General features: G+C 41.2%; 1 protein-coding gene across 4 annotated transcripts in view; it reads left to right on the top strand.

Moving 5' to 3' along the window:
• Positions 1-19,938, top strand: part of PTPN3 (protein tyrosine phosphatase non-receptor type 3) — a 160,609-nt gene that overhangs the window by 33,338 nt on the left and 107,333 nt on the right. Inside the window, exon 1 of one of the 4 annotated variants that reach the window (XM_085220542.1) lies at positions 4,869-5,021. The exons of 2 other annotated variants lie outside the window; for them this stretch is intronic. The gene's annotated coding sequence lies outside the window, so the exon portion shown is untranslated. Of the gene's footprint in view, positions 1-4,868; positions 5,026-19,938 lie in introns of those variants that run through there. One more of the 4 variants, XM_085220543.1, reaches the window with a different exon arrangement.

Below are 19,938 nucleotides of genomic sequence, written 5' to 3'. Positions count from 1 at the left end.
TTGCAGTTTATGATATTCTTAGTTAGTTTAAATTTGTGTGAATGGTGCAATTTTACCTATCTTGGTCTTCAGCACAGTGTCTATTCTAAGGTTCCCATACTTGTCCTTCTCTTTAAAGCTGCTCTCATACTTTACACTCAAGCTGCCACAACTGGCCCAAAATTAAAATGGACAGCCAGATCAACAACATTCCCCACCCACATCATGCAAATCTATCAACCAGAATGATGAGAAAAGTGCCCAGTGCTCCCTAAAGGCTCAATCCCATACATTTCACTCTTCAATTAAGGCTGTTTTCTGCAGTGTTCCTTCTCAAATTCAAATGATACAGAATGTAAAATATGCTACCGCCATACTTTAGGGAGTGGTAATTTTGCAAGAAACAAAATACCTTTTACAGAAATTTAGCTAGGGCTACATTGTTTCTCCCGTGTAACTGAATTAAGTATATATATTGTATTTATTTAAATAACAGCCATTTAAATATGCTTTTCATGATTAATTGTTAAATGTAAAACATTTGCAAATTTTAGACAAAGCAAAAATTATCCAACACTCCTTTCCTATGAATTGCATTTTTTTAATTAAAAATATATAACCTGAAGAAGGTAAATACTGTTATAGGGAAATGCAAGAAAAACAGGAGTTATAATAACGCCTCCCACTGCCTCTATAGATGACAGATAACATGAAATCATGAAGTGTCCATAGGGCAGAGTGAAGAAAGAGCAAGCCAGAAAGATCATTTGAGAAGTCTGCTTCTCAGTGACAGAAAGGCTGTAAAGATAATGTAAATACATATTAATCAAGCTATTGAACAGATAATCAAAGTAGAGGTAAAGAGTTTTTAAGATGTCACTTAATTTTCTGTATGTGTACACACACAGCATTTTCTCAACAAAATATCTTAATCTACAATGTTTTGCTTATGTGTAACTGACCAAGTTGATGGTGCTTTCATTGTTTCCCACCATTTTACAGTCTGGAACATTTTCACTGCTTAGAACTAAGTGAAACACCGTTGGTACATTCTCAGCGTCTGCATTTTCATATTCTCTTACCTTTGTTTAACCAATATTTCATGATGCATATTTCATGAGTCAACATACAGCATGGATTATCTTCATATATGTCTGTAAGCCAATGCCTGACAATCACAGCTGAAATGAGGGAGGAGAATGACACCACAAAGATCCAGCAAGCACATTAATTGCTTTGGCCAGACATACTGCTGCCTAAACGCTGGGCAGCATTCCCTGTCTGTGTATGTGCTCCTAGTCTGTGTTTTCTTACACTGCTATTTGCCGATTGTGTGAACTTACTTTAAGTCACTTACTGGTTTGTTGAGTTTTTTTTTTGAAACCTCACTGTTGGTTTGTGTAAGAAGACGAGACTTAAAAATGTATTGCTAAACTTGGGAGAAGGACAGCTGCTAGAACTTCAGTACCTCTGGGACTGAACTGAACTGAAGCTTAACCCACGCATGCATATTGCAGATGTATCTATAAGGCAGAGGTGACCATAGTGTCCAGAGCTCTATTTATATAGACCTTGCTTCAGTAACAACTGCATCAGAGTTTAATTATTAGGATGAAGTTTCCCATCATGGGTTTCTGCCTCAGGCTGAACTGAGTTCAAGCAAGTATAAGCCACAGCCTTTTCCAAGAAAAGAGTTAGGATAAAGATTTGCTATCTAAAAACAAACAAATCGCCTCTTCAGAAGTATCTACTGAGGAGCTCTAGCATGTCCACGATTCTTTCAGCAAGGAGTCTTTCACTGATTCAAAGGAAATTCTCTGAAATTTGGCTGATGAGCTTCTGCAAGTCTGTATGCATGTATGTATGTATGTACATGTATTTACTCATGAGAGGCTTGCTGGGCTTGACAACAAAAAATCTGAAAGTGTTTTTCCTCCACATAGGTTGACAGAGGCCTCAGGCAGTCTTTTTTTCCTACTTAGTTCTAATGAATGCTCATCCCTTAGATACAGGATATTTACTTAAGCCACACTTTAAAAATGTCGCGAAAGAGGTTCCATCATTTGCCTAGCTTGACTGATTTATGTCTAGCAAGACTTTGCTAGACATGTCATTGTAGTCTGTTTCCCTGTGAATTAAGCTGCTTGCATCCCAACCCCAGTGGTCATGGAGAACACGGGATCGGTGCCTTTCTCATGTGCTATATGTAACAGAAGACAGTTGTCTTCTTGCCTTGTGACCATCTCTGGACAGTCCAAATCTGTAACTTTCCCCAGCTAGCCTTCTTTTCTGAATCACTGACTTATTTCTCCTAGGCTGTCCAAAATGGGATACTGAGTGTCATTTTATACCTCCCTAAAATACCTCTCTGGGATTTACCCCCATCTAAGTCATACTCCAGCAGTGATCATTTAGAAGATACATAGCAGGAACTTTTTCCTTCCATTCTTTCTTCAACTGCTAACTCTGATGAAAGAAAGCCAGCCTAAGCTGTCAAGTCCAGCTGCAGATTCATCAGCTCCAAAGGGTAGCATGGCCCAGCTACACAGTTCAAATAGGCGGCCTTCTCTTCCATCTCAGCTGCTTCTATCACTGCAAGTTCAGGTGCAGCCATGTGGTCAACCTAATTGGAGAACTTATCCATATTAACTACAGGTAGTGAACTGGTATTAAATCTAATTTAGCTCTTTAAGAAGTAGGTGACCTGTAGGAACATTCACGTGCAAATGTGTTTTTGTTACTAAGTGACTAGGTGACATCACACATGGTGCTAGAGATCTGCTGCTGTCAGGACAAATTCAGCAGCACTCCTGCAGCAGCCTGTGTGCAGAACATACAGTTATCTCATTCCTTCTCTTCCCTGCTCTTGATCTGTACAGAGATCTCTACCTTTCTAGACAACCAAGAAATTTGGGGATGTGCTTTCCAAGATCAAAGCTTTATACCTGCAGGTTTAGCTTCCTTCCATGGAATGCAAAGTGTCAGAGGGGTCCATTCCTCACTGATGAAGAGGATGTTCCAGGCTGATGCTGATGAGCTAATGTGGGTGGGCAGAGTCAGGACTTCTCTCCAAACACCGACATTCTCAAGCTGAAAATTCTCACATCCCAGAGACGAGTTTTGAGCCTCAGAACTAGAATGAAGCCTTTTAACTTCAAGGGGGAATGGTGTTTGACTAGATGAGGGGATATTTAGAAGTTAGGGGGAAATTTTTTACTCAGAGGGAGGCAAGGCATTGACCAGAGAAGCTGTGGATGCCCCATCCCTGGAGGCATTCAAGGCCAGGTTAGATGGGGCTTTGAGCAGGCTGACCCAGTGAGTGGCAGCCCTGCTCACAGCAGGAGATTGGAAGTCTTCCAATCCAAGACATTATGTGGTTCTGTGATTCTATGACTTTTTTATTTTTATCAGGATGTAAATGTGTGGAAAGTTATGCTTGTACACATTTTGCAGATGGAGAGAGATGAGATTATTAGACAGCTTCCTTGGTGAAGTCTTCTGGAAAGATGGCTCTTTGGGATAGGTGCCAACAAGCATGTTTGTAAGGCCAGGACAGAACTGCCCAGAGGAACCTGCACTGACTCTAAAAAGCCCTGGGAGCCAGCCATGGTAGTGGCAGTGTGCATTGTCCCTAGTGGGGAAATGAGTGATGCATTTTGGAGAGCCACATCTCCATTGTAAGTGTATTTGTACACTGGGAGGGGTAGTTTTGAAATTTGGAAGACTACACAGGCACATCAAGGAGTGATCAGACATGCTTTTCTCTGTCATGTTGGGCACTGGAACAGATTCCCCACAGCAGTGGTCAAGGCACCAAACTTGCTGGAGTTCAAGAAGTGTCTGGACAATGCTCTAAGACATAGGTTTTGGATGCTGGGTGGTTCTGTATGGAGCCATGAGTTAGACTCAATGATCCTCATGGGTCTCTTGCAACTTGAGATATTCTCTGGTTCTAGAGTGGGTTGGTGGTTGGCCTTGATGATCTTAGAGGTCTTTTCTAGCCTTAATGATTCTTTGATTCTATGATTCTAAGATTCTTTGTCCCTTGTTTTCTCTGGTGCTCTGTCTCCTGTTCACCTCCTCCCTGATCCCACTCCTTTGCTAACAAAGAGATCTGAGGACGGGGGCCACAACAGACCGTGGAAATACCATGTATTTTTAGAAGTGATAATAGAGTTGCACACATTTTTTAAGAGAGTTTTGGTGCACTGCAAGCCGGAACTGATCTCACTGAAAAGTTGCATTAGCACAGCTGTGCCACAAGGGCAGGCACAAGCATCTGGAAACTTCTTCAAACAGCTTCGCCACTGGGGAAAACACACCACCGGCCTGCCTGGCCGTGGAGGTACCTTGCTCCAGTTAATTAGCTCTGCTGGAAGGCACAGCTAATTAGTGTGGTGCAGAGCAGCTCTGACACAATTGGCTGCTGTCAAGGCTGGAGCCCACATTTCTGCGCTGTGCTGCGGCAGTGTGCCCACACCTGGCATCCTGGGCAGCCTGCTGGTGCTGTGGACATGAGTTCACCTCATGGTTGGCTGAGGAGGCAAGACAAAGGGACACCGGTTCGTCAGATCCTTGCCTAGAGGGGCAGGCACCTTGTCTCCCCGTGGGCAGCAAGCACTGAGACTCCCTCGTGCCTAGAATCTGAGGTACAGCTGTGGGAGCGACCGCTGCCCCACAGCTTAGTTTGGCTCGAGTCCCTCCCGGCGGTAACGCATGTCACCCGGCCGCGGGACACCAATGCCCGCGCCTCTCCCGGAAGCTGCGGAAAGAGCCGAAGCTCTCCGAATGCAGCCGATGAGGGTCGGTGCCCGGCCGGAGCTGTCGCTGCTCCCCGCTAGGAGGCGGCAGCGGGCGGGCGGGCGTCCTCGCTCCCCGCCGCGCCCCGCCCCGCCCCGCCCAGCCCAGCCCAGCCCAAAGCGCAGGAGCCGGCGGCAGCGGTCCCGGCGGTGCCGCGTTCCGCACCTGCTCGCTTCGGTGTTCGTCGTGGCGGCGGCCGCAACGGCCTTCCGCGCCCCCGGGGGCGGGGGGGTGGCTGCGAGGCAGGTACCGGGCTAGGCGGGAGCCGGGCGTGGGGAAAGTTGGCGCTGCCGGGGAGCAACTGGGCGGCAGGGGCTGCCGTGCCTACCGTGCCCTGCGCTCCGGGCTCCGCGGGGCGGGCGTTGGAGAGCGGCGGCTGTTCCGGGCGGCGGGGCTGAGCGCGGTGCCGGCTGTCAGCGGGCGGCTCGGGGCGCGGCGGGGCTCCGCCCGCTGCCCTTCGTCCTCTCGGCCCTGCGCCGCGACGGGGCAGCGGGGCGGGCTGGGTTTCCGCAGGCTCGGCTGTTCCTATCCCACCTTCTCCTACTGAGCTCCCGCCGTGCTGGGGCTGGGGCACCGCTCTGCGTGTTCTTTCTGCTCCCATACCTATGTAACACGGATCGGCGTAACTTAGTGCTTTGGTAATGCTAAATGCTGCTGCCCCAAACAGTCCTTGCTCTAGGAAAGGTGTATGGTAGAGTTGTTAAAGTTGTGTGCTGTTGAATAGAAAAGTTATTGATAAGAAGTGACTCTGGAGTAGGTGCACTTACGCTGCCGTGGGATAGAGATGCACTTTAAATATACTTGTGTATATATATCTGAAACCAGTCTGTAGGGGGAAACAAGTTGCCCTTACTGGCTGGATGGCTCTGGTCCGAAGGGAAACCCTTACCAAAGGGAACGTGGAGGGAAAAGGTCTGCGTGATCACCTGTATGAAAGGACTTACTGATGAATTTAATAATGAATTTTCTGATGTTGGTATGCTGTTGCGCTGTCTTGTGGCAGAAGTGTCTCGGTGTACAGGTGACAGATAAGCCTGATACTGACGAGGCTTTGGGGTTACTGGAGGATGACAAGCTGAATATCAGCCAGCAGTGTGCCATCGCAGCTCAGAAAGTGAACTGCATTCTGGGAATTATAGGCAGCAGGGTGAGGGAGGTGATCCTGCCCATCTGCTCTGCACTGGTGAGGCTTCAGCTGGAGAACGGCATCCACTTGTGGAGTCCTCAGTACAGAGAGATGTGGACCTGTTGTGGCTCATCCAGAGGAGAGCCACAAAATTGATGCAAGAGGTGGAATACTTCTCCTGCAAGAACAGGTTGAGAGAGCTGGGGCTGTTCAGCCTGGAGAAGAGAAGGCTCTGGGGAGACTTGAGAGTGGCCTTTCAGTATCTAAAGGGGGTGGCTGTAAGAAGGAAGGAGGCAGATTCTTTAGCACTGTCTGTTATGATTGGACAAAGGGAAATGGTTTCATACTAAAAGAGGGGAGATCTAGATTGGATGGGAGAAAGAAGATTTTTGCGATCAGAGTAGTGAGGCACTGAAATGTTGCCTAAAGAGGTGGTGGATGCCCCATCCCTGGAGACTCTTGCGGTCAGGCAGGATGGGTCTCTGAGCACCCTGATCTGCTGTAGGTGTCCCTGTTCCCTCCAGAGGAGTTGCACTAGATGGCCTTTAAGGGTCCCTTCCAACTCAAATGGTTCTATGATTCATCTTTCTTTTATAGTTCATAAGAAAAATGTGATATTCCAAGTATTTCAAAGCACATTGAACAAAACAGATAATCAAAACTATTTGTTTTTTCAAATGAATTGAATTTTTTATCATAAAGTGCTGTAATAATTGCTGGTAATGGTTTCCTGGAAAATCTCTTAGCACTTGTCATCTCTCTCAGAGATATAAGAAGCACTTATTTGGTGCCTGTTATCACCTTTTTTGCACGTCTGAAGATTGGAGGACTGGAGCTTGTGTTTCAGAACAGAACTTTTGGGTACTATCACAATGACATGTTGTACTTCACAAGAATTGCTGTTTGCACTCAGCCTCCAGAATACTTCTGGTGCAAATTAAGACAGTCATATGACTGCAATTAAGCGAACGCTGTAATGTAGTGGCATATCCAGGAACCTACGTAACTGCTTCTTAAATTATCATTCAGTTTTTTTGATTCTGAAATTATCAGTGTGTTGACAATGATGCTGAGTGCAGAAAATGATAATGGGAAAGCTGGAGTGGTGGCAGTGACATCGCTTTCTTGCCTATGCTTGAAGGTTGTCACATGGTAAATGTTGCTTTTCTCTCTTCCAGTGATCTGAAGTTGCACCTAAATGTTGAAAATCTTGGGTGGTTTTTCTTAATAATCAATATTATAGTGGCGGCAGTTAGTTGTCTGTACGTTTGTAAGCTGTGACCTACTTTCTGTATTGATGGGTAGATAGCTGTTCACCGACACTACACGAGTAACCTTACACTGGAAGTGTTGTATGTAGAAACCACCAATGCAAAATTCTGTGGGGTGGACTGAATGCAGATACGGTACACAGCTGTTCTGTGTGTACTCAAATGCTGGCACCCACTTATGGGACTATTTACTCACTACAAATTGAGCAGTTAAAAGGAGACAGAGCTTTAATGGATCAGGAGGATAATTGTTACCAACCTTATTATTTGGAGTGTCCATTGTAAGTTTTATAGGAATCTTGTGGCATGTTTTCCTGTACGAAAGAACTTCATAGATTTTACAGCCATACAGATGAGAACTGAGGACAGTCAGAAAGAACACTGCGTGGTCATAGAATTGTAGAACATCTTAAGTTGGAAAGGAACCGTAAGGATCATTGAGTCCGACTCCTGGCTCTGCACAGGACCACCCAAAATCAGACCATATAGTATTTACTGACAAGTTTGCATTGAAGTGGAAAAGCAAGAGAATGGCATTTTTCAGTTATTTGCATGGAACTACAGCCTGGAGTCTACCAGGCAGCCTAGCCCTGGCTGTGTGGAAATGTTAATGTCAGCCACAAACAATGCCTGTGGTTGTGTTTTGGAGTTGAATACTTTTCATTAGCTGCAGTGTTTCCTGTTATCAAGGCCCAGAAAAGCCCAAGGTGTTTACAGTCTTAACTCATGACAAGTGTGAATTAATGAGAGGTGGGTTAATGTTTTCTGTTGGGGTGTTTGCTGAAGGGAAGGAGCAGGCGTGGAGGCATAGGAACGGAGTAACAGATGTGCTGCAAGTTCTATCCTGACTTCTCTTGAGATAATTTAGTCTTTCCGTACTCTAGGATACCATTGGCTTCATATCAGCATGTAGTGAACATTACAGGGTGTTCTAATTTCTATTATTAGCATTGTAATGTTAAACTTTGTCATGTGTCCTGTATAGGGCTTTGTATTCCATTTGTTTCTTTATTTCACATCCTTGCACATAAAGTGCTACTTGAAATAATAGGAAATCTGATACTATATGAAAAATTATCTTGTAGCTTGCTTTATGAAGCTTTTTGGTCTTAATTTTGTTTTCTTCCTGTATGCGAATTACATACAAACCTTGAAGAATCTTTTCCAAAAGGAAAATACAGATGTTTCTTCACATAACTCAGTGGCTTGAGCTGTGCTGAAGTCTGGTCAGGCATATCTGCTAGTTTTTGTTTTGAATTTCTGACTATTGTGAATGAGTAATGGAAACAAAGGATTCCCATCTGCTGAACCAAGATGACTGAAGAGGAAGTTCCAAATCTTAGGAGCACTGGTGAGGCCACAGCTGGAGTGCTGTATCCAGTTTTGGGCCCCACAGTGGAAGAAAGATGTGGATGTACTGGAGCGAGTTGAATATAAGGTCACCAAGATGGTGAAGGGGCTGGAACATCTCTCCTATAAGAGAGCTGGGGCTTAACCTAGAGTAGAGGAGGCTCAGAGGGAATCTCAGCAGCATCTATAAGTACTTGAAGAGGGGATGTAATGAAAATGGAGCCGAACTCTTTTCAGTGTTCACAGTGCCAAGACAAGAGGCAGTGGGTGCAAACTGCAACATAGAAGGTTCCAACTGAACACTAGGCAGCACTTCTGAGCTGTGTAAGGGATGAAGCACTGGTGCAGGCTGTCCAGAGCTTGTGGGGTCTCCTTCTTAGAGATCTTCAGAAGCTGCCTGGATGTGGGTCTGGTCACCCTACTTTGGGTGTTCCTGCTGGAGCACAGATAGACCCAGATGGCCCTGCCAGCCTCAGGCATGCTGTGAGTCTCTATGATGCAGTAGGCATTCAGTGCACTGCTCTACTTCATCTTGTGAGTCTCACTTGCGCTTGGCTTACATGTTTAAGAAGCCTAAGCAAAATCTGGGTTCTGGGCATACAGTAAGAATACAAATTCTCAATAAGACATGGGAGGTATTTTTAAAACTTTCAAGAAAAGAAGTTGGAGAGATGAAGATATGTATCTGTATTTTCATCATGCTGATAATTCTTCAGGCTTTGGCTAAGGCATGGCCCATGTCTGCAGTTCTAGGACATTCTGTTCTCACGTGGTGTTGCTGTCTCTTCATGCTTCATGTCTGGTAACAGCACTCCTTTTACAGGTCTGTATTAGATAAAAGTCTTCTCACCGTTGGTTTAATAGGAGAGCATAGAACTGAATGAGGAGTGTGATGGATCTCTGCAGGCTGAAGAGCCCTTAATCTGAAGCCAGAATGCTACCCTAATTGCCTCTGAAATGAAGATAACTAGAACTGGACTAATCTGATGATTTCTGTGGCTAGGTTTCCCTTGTAAAAATTCTCAAAATCTCTTTTCAGTAGGAAGATTAAAGAGATTTAGACAGGTAATGGAGTTTTATAGATAAAATAGAAATCGCAGGAAATAGCCAAGCTCATACATGGCCCAGGTATCCATTAATCTCCCACGTTGGCTATAACTGTTATCATTTTCCTCTCTTGACAAGCTTAGGATTTGTACAAGCACTTACAGCAACATGTGGTAGAGTGAGGAAAAAGAGTATCCTAGGCTGTGAAGTATGGCTAAAAGAGAAGCTAAGGAAATTATTTCAGAACCTGGAATTTAGAGGAACTCTTAAAGCTAAAAGGTTATAATCAATGTTCTAGAAGGAATTCAGGGCTTCTGGAAAGGTGCTGCTTTGCCAAAAGAGAAACAGGTACCGTTCCTTACATCGCAGAGCAGAAATACAGCAAAGTACTGTGTTGTATGCCTGCTTGCATCAATCAATTAAATGTGTTTCAAGAGATGATGTAGTTACTATTGACAGCCATTTGCTTTTTATCAGATTTATCAACATCCAGCTTTTGTTTTCCTAACTCAGCTTGGTGAGCTGTGCATTATAAGGCTAGTCAGACAATCAGTATTTACCAGTGCTATGTAGTATTTGGGTAGTAATTTAACAGTTACAGGGATGTTTTTAGTTCATACTTGTACATGTGTTATCAAAGTAGGCAGTAAAGTTGTACAAGAGCTTTGAGGGATTTTTCCTCATTAAAAGTGAAAACAAAATTAGCGTACTACACTTTCTGTAAGGCAAAAGCAATTAGAGATACAAAATTGATTCTTGCTCTCCTCTGCCCTTCTGTTTTAATGCAATATAAAGTTAATTATTTACTCTTCCTTGAGTTTGCGTGAACTTTCAAAGAAGATAAAATACTTTATTTCTGAATTGAGATGAGCTATGATGTTTCATTATTATTTTTGGTTTTCTGAAGGAGAAGTGGTAAAACTGATGCAAAGAATAAAATACTTCAACTTCTGTTGTTGGAAAATGTAGTTCCAATTGGCTTGGTGCAGCTTTAAGTTGAGTGGTTCTGATGGGTACCAGTAGTATTACCAGGGCTGGATACCTCCACGGTACTGAATGTATCAAGGACATCATGCCTTTTGGACCATGTAAAGCTGTTTGGGATTATAAATATATCAAAAAGCTTACTTTCAAGTCTCTTTATTTTTTTATGTGCACTACCAACCAGGACTAAATAAGACTTTTGTAAAATAGCTGTGGAAAAAGAGCAGTTATGAGAAACTGAAATCAATGCTTAAGTATTTCAGTAATAAGTGAAATGATGTTCTGGGTGCACTTAAAAGTATTGAAGTGATTCTGATTTGACATCTTGTTCACTGATTTCCTGCTGCCCTTTCCTTCCATTCCCAGACAAATTCTGTGTGTGGAGTTATGGAAAGCAAGCAACTTGTAACACCCAGCTGTGATGAGTAACCAGGGCTGTTTCCCTAGCAAGTTTCGTGAGACAGTTGCACTCTGTGGAGTGACGCATTTTATGAATCAAAGTTGGGAGTGTGAGCTGTGAGTTGTATCCGTGTGGGTTTTTGTTCTGTACCACTTGCGTTGTTTTGCCTGCAGTTGTGAATATGGATCCCGTTGTTCAGTACTGGGCATCTCCCAGCACTTAGCACTGATTGTGCAGAGATCTGGTCTCTGGGGTTTGATTTTTTTTTTTTTTTTTTCCCTTTCTTTTAGGCTTAGTATTTCTATCCCAAGTATCAAATAAATGTGTGATCAGCTTTTATTTCAACATCTGTGTTAGTAAGAAATAATTTCCCTAGTTTTATTTTAGATTTTTGCATATATTAGATGGAAGTTCTTGAACCTTAATGGTACAAGTAGAGCCATCGCTTTTGGTTGTAGACAAGCTTGGATGTGTACCTGGAGTTAAGCACTCAACAGGGATCTTTTTGGTTGCTGTGGTTGTGTCGGTGCTATGGTGATTTGCCTGGAAGAGAATGTTTTCTCGAATGTGTTGCTGATGCTCTAAAGAGCACACTCAGAATCTCCAGTCTGCAGATAAAGTGGGTTGTACTTTGGTCAAGCTGAAGATCAGCTAGCACATGATAAAGTACAGCTTGCCTTATTGCCATGTTATTATTTTAGAATGTGTTAGTCCACGTTTGCTTTAGAAAAGAAAAGAATCTTTGCAGCAACCTCATGAGCACAAGTCATCTTGATTGGCTTTTGTTTTCTTGTGTACAGAGTGGGGCAGTTTCTAGTTTTCACATATACTTCCTGAAGTGATTGCAGCAAAGCTTTATTAAAGCACCTCTGTTAAAATTTTTGACTAAAGTTTTGGTCTGGAGAGTGGGTTAACTCAGTAGGGTATAGTTCAAATATCTGTTGTTTCTGGTTTCATATTTGTGGGTCTAGAGCTTCAGTGGATATTGTTAATTATCAGAAGATGCTTAGAACTAAATCTTGTTGAAGTCTTAAATTCTGATAGTTTGCTCTTTCACCTGGGTGTCTTTAGACTACTGTTTGCTCCACCCTTGTTTATTCACAACTCAGTTGCAAATCTGAATTCTCTTAAGTCTTTCATTGATGCAACCATTAGATCCTCACTCCTGCAAATTTGGATGATGCATTAAGCTCCGCTGGTGTTTCAGTCAGTCTCTGTTTTGCACAGTGAGTGACCCTTTAACTCTGGATTTCTCAGATGCCTCAGAAAACAGCATCACAAACTCTGCTTGGTGGAAACTTACTGATGAACTCCAGTTTAAGTAGAGTGTAAGTGCTCTCAGAATAATCTTGTGTGTTGTTCAGGATGTATTTGAGAAAAGATCACATCTACGTGGAGTACTTTTATAGACCGATCCCAGTTTATTAAGGAATGCAAACTTTTCTTCCCTGCAGAATGTTTATGTAAATACAATGTTTTGCATCTTAAAAAATTACTAAGACTTCACTGATAAGTGAGTTTCACGATCTAGTTAAAAACATAACTTGTCACCTTTTCTACAATAGTCTAACACCACAGCTTAGGCTGGTTGTGGAGGTAGACAGGTTTTTCTTAACCTTAGTATATTTATCTCAAGTATTGGATGTAGTAGTTGGTTTCTATTTCTACATCAGTATGTGTTAACACTTAGTACAATTTTTAATTATGGGAGCAGTATGGTAGAGGAGAAAATTAGTACTTTGTGTCTCCACAAATGAGATTTGTAGTATCACTGTGGAGTTCTAGATATGTAAGTGCTGACTAAGTGTGGTCCCGTACTTCATGTATGTTAAATTAATAGAAGCTTTTAATAGGACTGTACACAAGAGTGCTTTCTAAATTTGTAGCCATGGTGGAGTGTGGTGTTTTTTGTGTTGTTGTTTTGTTTTGTTTTTTTTTTTTAAACAAACTTTTTAGCAACTGATTCTTCTTGCTTTTAGATTTGTTTGTCTTTGGCAACACAGTTAGTTGTTTTTTGAAGCAGTTGCCAGAGAATTTCATAAACTCAGAGAGAGTCTGTGGGACTGTGCCAGTCAGGGTGCACTACTGGTGTGGCAAGAGACCAAAAATCCATGACAGATTTCAGAACTTGGCAGGGATACTTCCACAGCTGTTTTAATTACAGCTTTCTGTTCATTACATTCAGTGGATTTTAAGTTTGTGTGCTTGCTGTTCATTTTGAAAATGCACATGTGGGGGGAAAAAAAAATCTATCTGAAGGAAGCTGGTGGTGGTTTGACACTTGGAACCGATAGGGCTCTAAGACTGTATGGAATAGGGTTGGTTTCTTTTTTTGTAAGTAGGAAATAATATTTAATAATGGAAAAGTTTGTGTATTCTTTTTTTTTTTCCTTGGCAGATATAACTTTCCTAATTTTCAGATAAATATTTACATTTTTCATACTGTTCTGCTACTTGGTACCTTTGTACAAAGGCACACCTAGCTGGCAGAGCAGATGACTGTGCTGCTACTACTAAGCCAGCTACCTGCATGCTACCTTCAGCTAGTGCCCTGTATCTGCCAGCTAGCATTTCCCTGGGATGAAGGAGGACTATCGTAAAGTCAGTGGTGGCTGAACACATAGGGTTGCAGCATCACGTTTCTTTAAAACATGAAACAAACACCTATCTCCATATTTATTGGCAACAGGCTATTTTTTTGACAGTATATGCTTTTATTGAACACCACTAAACAATCACTCCCCAGCTATTTACAGATACGCTTTTTCGTTCTGCATAGCAACTTTGCAGCAAGCTATCTATGAGCTTAGTGTGAGGATAGCTGCATGTTATGAAATTATGCTTTTCATACAACCATCACCTGTTGTATCAAACATTCAGCACTTACAATTCCTTTTGTTTCCCTACGTACTTAAAGATTTAATTCTTTATCAGTATGTTAGATAATGTGAAAGTGAACATCCATGCTTAATTTCTAACTATTTAAGATGGGAGACTTGTTTCAGTGTTCTAGCTGAGTGTCAGACTGATCATTCTAAAAAGTTTGTGTCCTTCTAAGGATTTTTGTTCTGTTACTTGAGTGCAATGAGTGTAGAGCAAAAGTGCAGGAAGTGGTATTCCAATTTCCCGTGTTGTCCTGACCACTAAAACAAATTTCTTCTTTCATTGAGGTGATTTTAATTCTTTTTTAATTTTATTGATTTTAAAATTATTACATATTGATATGATGTAAATACTACATTTTGTAATGTGAAAGTAATTTTCTTCTAATCAGTTTGAACTGAATACATTTACAAAGTTATTTAAAAGCTGGGAAACTGGTGAATTCTCTTTATTAGGGGGCATCTGGTTTTACAGTAAAGGTGTCACTGGTTACATGTTTAGAAATAAAATGTAGTTTGAAACACTTGACTTCAGAGAAAGCTGCAGTTTTGTGGTAATCGAATATAATGATTCAATAGAATATGAAGGTAGATATATTCAGAATAGAACTAGTAATGAAGTACTAGAATGAGTTGCTTCTAATAATATAGAATTTCTGATTCTGAAATCATTCTTGATTTTGATAAAGATATTTCTTAAGAAAATCTTGGCACAAAACGTTTGAGCAGTTGAATAACCTTTCTGTATAAGAAAAGCTCATTTAATGTGCTATTTCTCCTAGGTGATGAATGAGGAATCTGACTCCTTAAAAGGAGTCCTGATGGACAAAATCTGTCAACATCTGTTTAGATTAATTAATGAACTGAGGGCTTAGCAAGAAGGCTTTAGAATCTGGTAAGGCCCAGTGTAAGGTTAGCTGTATCATTGGGTTTTTTGAAGAGCAAGAGATTTTGTTACTGCTATCAGTTACAATTCTGTTACTTGTTAACTAGTGTGTGTTTAGTTGTTTGACTTACTTAGAATAGAGTCCAGTTCTATTCTAAGGTCAATCTATCTGTGTGTGTGTGGTGTGTTTTTTTGTTTTTTTTTCCCCCCTAATTATCCAGGAAATAAATCTTACATAAGTATAAGAAGGCATATTTAAGATTTCTCTTTTAGGTATCTGAAGAAAGCAGCTAAAGACAAATATAAACCGTGTTCTGATGGTGTGAAAAAGAGAAGTTGGCATGTTTCTTGGAGGCTGCCAGGTGCAACAACTGATTTATCAAAGGCGAAAGTAGTTTTTTTTGTCCCCTGTCTTTTCCTGTGACTTCAAGCATTCGTATACACAGAAAACACTGACTTGAATGCCAAACTCAGTTTCATCCCCTTTCTTAATGTAGGTAAAATTACTTCTAAGCTCAAGTTAACATGCTTATCCTAAAGATTTTCTGTACACAAGCAGATTGTTGGCTAGACATTACAGGATCCCTGAAGAACGTGTTTCCATGTTGCTTTCGTTGACTTGTCTGTTACTTGTCTGTCGTAGAGCTGCTGATGTTCGTGAGCTGCAAGGCCTAGAACTGTATAGGGGTCTTACTTGGTTATATGTGGCTCATGTTGCTGAGGGAACTGCATTAGATTTTGGCAGCAAGGAGAGAAACAATCTTAGCAACAATTTGCTGTATGTTCTAAGGCAAGGTTGAAGTCCTCTCTTAGGAAATAAAAAAGCCGGTTTTACTGCATTGCTCAGATAGTAGCTTCAAGGGGACCGGCAAATATGCCTCTCACCAGTAAGTGAGGTCAGCCAGTGCAACGGGCCTAGTTTCACTGGTCTCTTCCCTTTCATTCTCTAAGGTCTCTTTGGGCAATGGATACCCAATGAGTGTGCAATGTGAAAGCTTGTTTCTTTGGTACTTTTATTTTTTTCATGTGCTGTTGAGTGATTCCAAACAACGTTGGATCAAATGAACATTCAACTCCTGAGTCTGTTTTCTTGTCTGAAGGATGTGTTAGTGGATGTTCATCCACATTCTGTTAATCTCTGGGTCTGCTGGTTATTAAGCTATGTGCTGTTGAAAGACTGGCATACTGAAGAGGCTGTCAGGTTAGTGCTTGCCCTAGGGGAAGGCCTGAAGTGTGGGATTTGGCAGATTCGTATTCTGTTGTACCCACTGGGTGATGAGGGAGCAGGTTCTTGATTTGGGTTCTAGGTCTACTTCTGTTGTGTCCCCTCTGCATCCTCTAACTGAAAGCTGAGCAAGATAAGACAGAGGCCTGGCAGTACTGAACTATATGTGAGACTTAAGGGCTTGAGAGGGAGGGGGACCAGAAGAAAGGAAGAGCTCTGATTTGGAGACACTGCAGTCTAGGATTGTGAAATAAAGACTTGCAGGCAAACTAGTGTTTCTTGTTGCACTGTGCACAGATCTACATGTTTCCATTGCAGTCGCCACCATTTTCAGATACAATTCTGCTCAGAAACTTACCACTTTTATTCTATTGTGTTGTATTAGCACTGTTAGTGAAGATGGGCTGCTGTTCTCTTTCAAGGTGGTATTTCTTGGTTTTGCTTCTAGAAGTGAAAACATGTTAGTTCTGTCCCTGCTGTGAGAAGCTGAACACATCTTATTGGTTATAGCATCTGTAGTATAGCATCTGTTTAAATGTTCTGTTAACTTCTGGAACTTGCACATTTGCTTAATATGCATATAAAATAGGACACTTTTAAGATGCATGACTGTCACAAAGTGATGGGACACCAGTGAAGGATAAATGATGCAAGTGATGATTAAATATAACAGTCATTGACTGCAGCATTTAAATCCCAAGTAGCTGGACTGTTACATAGTGTGCTGTCTGATACTGGTGAAGAGTTGTGTTTTTAGAAGACTGCAGGGAAGTCATCTGCCTCATCTGTTCTGGGGTTGTGCTCTGCACAGAGTGAAGCAAGCCCAGTCCCTGGAAGTGATGAGAGTGGTATGCAAGTGATCAGGGACATCACATGCACACCTGCTTGGAGTGCCAGAGGCAGCCACCGAAGGGGTCACTAGTATTTTGCAAGTTATTCAGTAGTGTCTTAAAAAAAAAATAAAAAAATAAAAAAAATTGAGTAGTTACATATATTGTTAGCAGTAATTAATTGAAATAAGTATTTTGTAGGTATTAGCTACTAACCTACCTGTGCCTGCTGCACTGCTGATGTTAAGACATGATAGCTGCCCAGTTCGGGATAGTTCTCACAGTACAGAGTTTTCACAGTCCTCACTTAGCTTGTATTATCCAATAATATGATATACCAGCATGGTGTGCTGAAATTTGAGGGTGAAACTTACTGCTCCTGGTATTTGGAGCCTTTTTTTTTTTTTTTTAATGCCTGAATAGAAGGAAAACTATTTGCCTGGAATAGGTTGCTGAGAGAAGTAATGGAGTCTTGCTTGTTATGGAAATATTTCAGATTTGACTTGATGAGACCTTGGAAGACCTAATTTAAAGCCTTGCTTTTAAGAACAGTTGGATCTGATGATCTCTGGAGATCCCTTCCAGAGGAGACTTTTCTGTAATGTAGGTCGTGTATAACCAGTTTTTTTATAAAACACTGGTGGTAGATGAACACTGTGAAAATGGCATCAATCATATTAAAATAATACTTTTTTCCTGCTGAAAAGAATGTGGGAAATAAATACACCGGTATCAAACTTAAACGCTACCCAGTGATACTTCTAAGGTTGATAACATTATTTCTCTAATATAGAAATATATTTATATATATTACAATACTGAGACAAGTAATACTGGTACCTGGTTATTTTTATTTATGAGAGCAGAATCTGAAACAAAGGAAGAGTTCTCAAACTGAGAGTAATCCTGAAAGGGCTTTTCTTGATAAAGTAGTATTTAAAAACACTTATTTCAAATAGAATCAGAAAACGTTTGGCTAGTAGCACCAGAGCCTTTATATTTTCCTTTGTTATTGATTACATGTCAATGGCAGATGCTCGAATGAGGAGGATTTTATGGTGGAGTGCATGTATGTATGTTTATATGTGTGAATATATATGTATATATGTACATCTGTTGCAGAACAAACTGAGCATGTTAAGACAAACTTATGAATGTTGGTGAGATAAATACATGTTTTTAAGACACTTTGACTGTTTCATGTTATGTTTTCTACTTGTTTTTTCAACTTAGTGTTTTCAAAATGCCCAGCATTCATAGTTTGCCTTCCTGGACCAAGTCTTCTTGGTTTTGCCCCAGCAGATACTTGGAGAAATCATTCAACCTTCAAAGTACACTTTTGTTATTCCTTGTAACAGTACTTTGGCTAGGCTTTCAAGTTTGCTGAAGTAATTTTGCTCACAAAATAGCTCAGGAAATACTCCTAAGATTTATGACAGCGTGTTGATGTCTTTGTGAATAAGAAATGAAATGTGTACAGTATGTCAGAAAACCTAAAATTTAGACCTGACTGTAAGAATAAATCTTTGGTGTCTCTTACTGGAGATAAGTCCTGTAAACAGCTTTATGGGGAAAATAAATATTCAATAATCTTATGTGCAGTTCTGTCACTTACGGCATGTGAAATTAAATGTAGGTATTACATTGCTTGGTTATGATTTGTGTTTAGCTTGGATAGCAACTTTTGGCAGATAGTTTCAAACAACTTTGCAGCCAACACCTATTGCATGAATATGGATATACCTTTTATGCCTCCTTTATAATAACTCCTTCTTCCTTAACTGCTTTTGCTTTCGGGCTCTTTGTTCTTTTTTTTTTTTTTTTTCTTTTTAGGAAAAATCATGGCTGTTGTTCCAGCTTGTAAAAGAGCATTTCAGGGGGGAAGAAACAGTTACAAGTTTAGCATTCCTCTGAAGTAAAAGCCGTTCTTTTTTCCCCCTTATCTCCTGTATTGTTCCTGTTTTGTCCTGTTTTTTTTTTTTTTTTTCTTGTTTCAGATCTTTTTTCCTCTTTTGCATCTGGATCAACCATACCTTTTTTTTTTTTTCTTCCTGGCAACTACCCACTATAGGACCTGTTATTCAATCTGGGAGTGAGGTGTTTTCATTGTGTTCATGAGAAGAGAAGTTGGTGTAGATGTTTCCAACTCTTTCCTGACTTGTTAGCACAATAGCAGCCATCGCAGACTGCCTTCAAGCAGATAGCACTGCTTCAGGCAGTGGCATGCTGTCACCTTTCTGTATCAATATCAGATTTATAATTAACTACTGCTTGCACAACTGCAAATAGAATAATTTAGCTGACAACTTCCTGGGATGAGGAAGAAAGGGAGGAGAGCCTCAAACAAGCTAACACTCAAATAAAGAAGCTGCCTGTTTGAAATGCCTGCTCTTGCCAATTAGTCTTTTTTTTTTTTTTTTTTACAGCAGGGAATGCACTGGATTTGCTTCAGGCTTCTTGTCAGCAATAAGAAAGCAAACTTCCTTATGCAGAACACATCTCAGTGTTCAGCAGCCATGGGGCAGGGAGAGGCGCTGCTGCTTTCTGAGACATGCAGAAGTGAGAGCCAGAGTTCCAGAGCGTGGGGAGGAGGCTTTCTTAAGGATTTGGTTCTGAAGCTGATTTCTAGGCTAGCGGGCAGCACAAGGAAGTTGATGGTATTGGAAGCAAAGGGTGCTTGCAGATGTTTGCGTTGCTTGAAGGTTATCAGAGGAAAGTGACCAGCTGGGAGTGACCTTTCAGAACTTCACAATGAGTGTTTTGCCAAGAATAATAGACAGTTCCCTTGTTTTCATTTCTTTTATTGCTCTCAAGTAATTGTCACCCTCAGGTGAGCAGGCTGTAATATAACAATTAATTTCTGACCTTTTTTTTCCTGTAATTTTCTTAAGTGTGACTTTGTCTTAATCCAGAACATATTTAACTTATTTGGTTGTAAATGTTCTCAATCCTTTCTTCATGACGTTTGTTACAAAAGCTGTTATGATACTGAATTCCTTGGACTTGGTAACAGTGGAGCTGAAGAAGAGGGATCTGGATTAAATTTAACGGCTTGTGGCTGGCCTCATGAACTTACCTCATAAAGGTGCTACAGCCTTACTGGGACTTGAGCTGCTTTGAAATCCTGATCTTATTCTTCCAACCATTTGAGTATAACA

The sequence above is a fragment of the Meleagris gallopavo genome, chromosome 3 (genome assembly GCF_905368555.1).
Source record: "Meleagris gallopavo chromosome 3, MGAL_WU_HG_1.1, whole genome shotgun sequence".
Taxonomy (NCBI): Eukaryota; Metazoa; Chordata; class Aves; order Galliformes; family Phasianidae; genus Meleagris; species Meleagris gallopavo.
The sequence above is the reverse complement of the archived record's forward strand: the minus strand, read 5'-3'. Positions and strand labels throughout refer to the sequence as shown.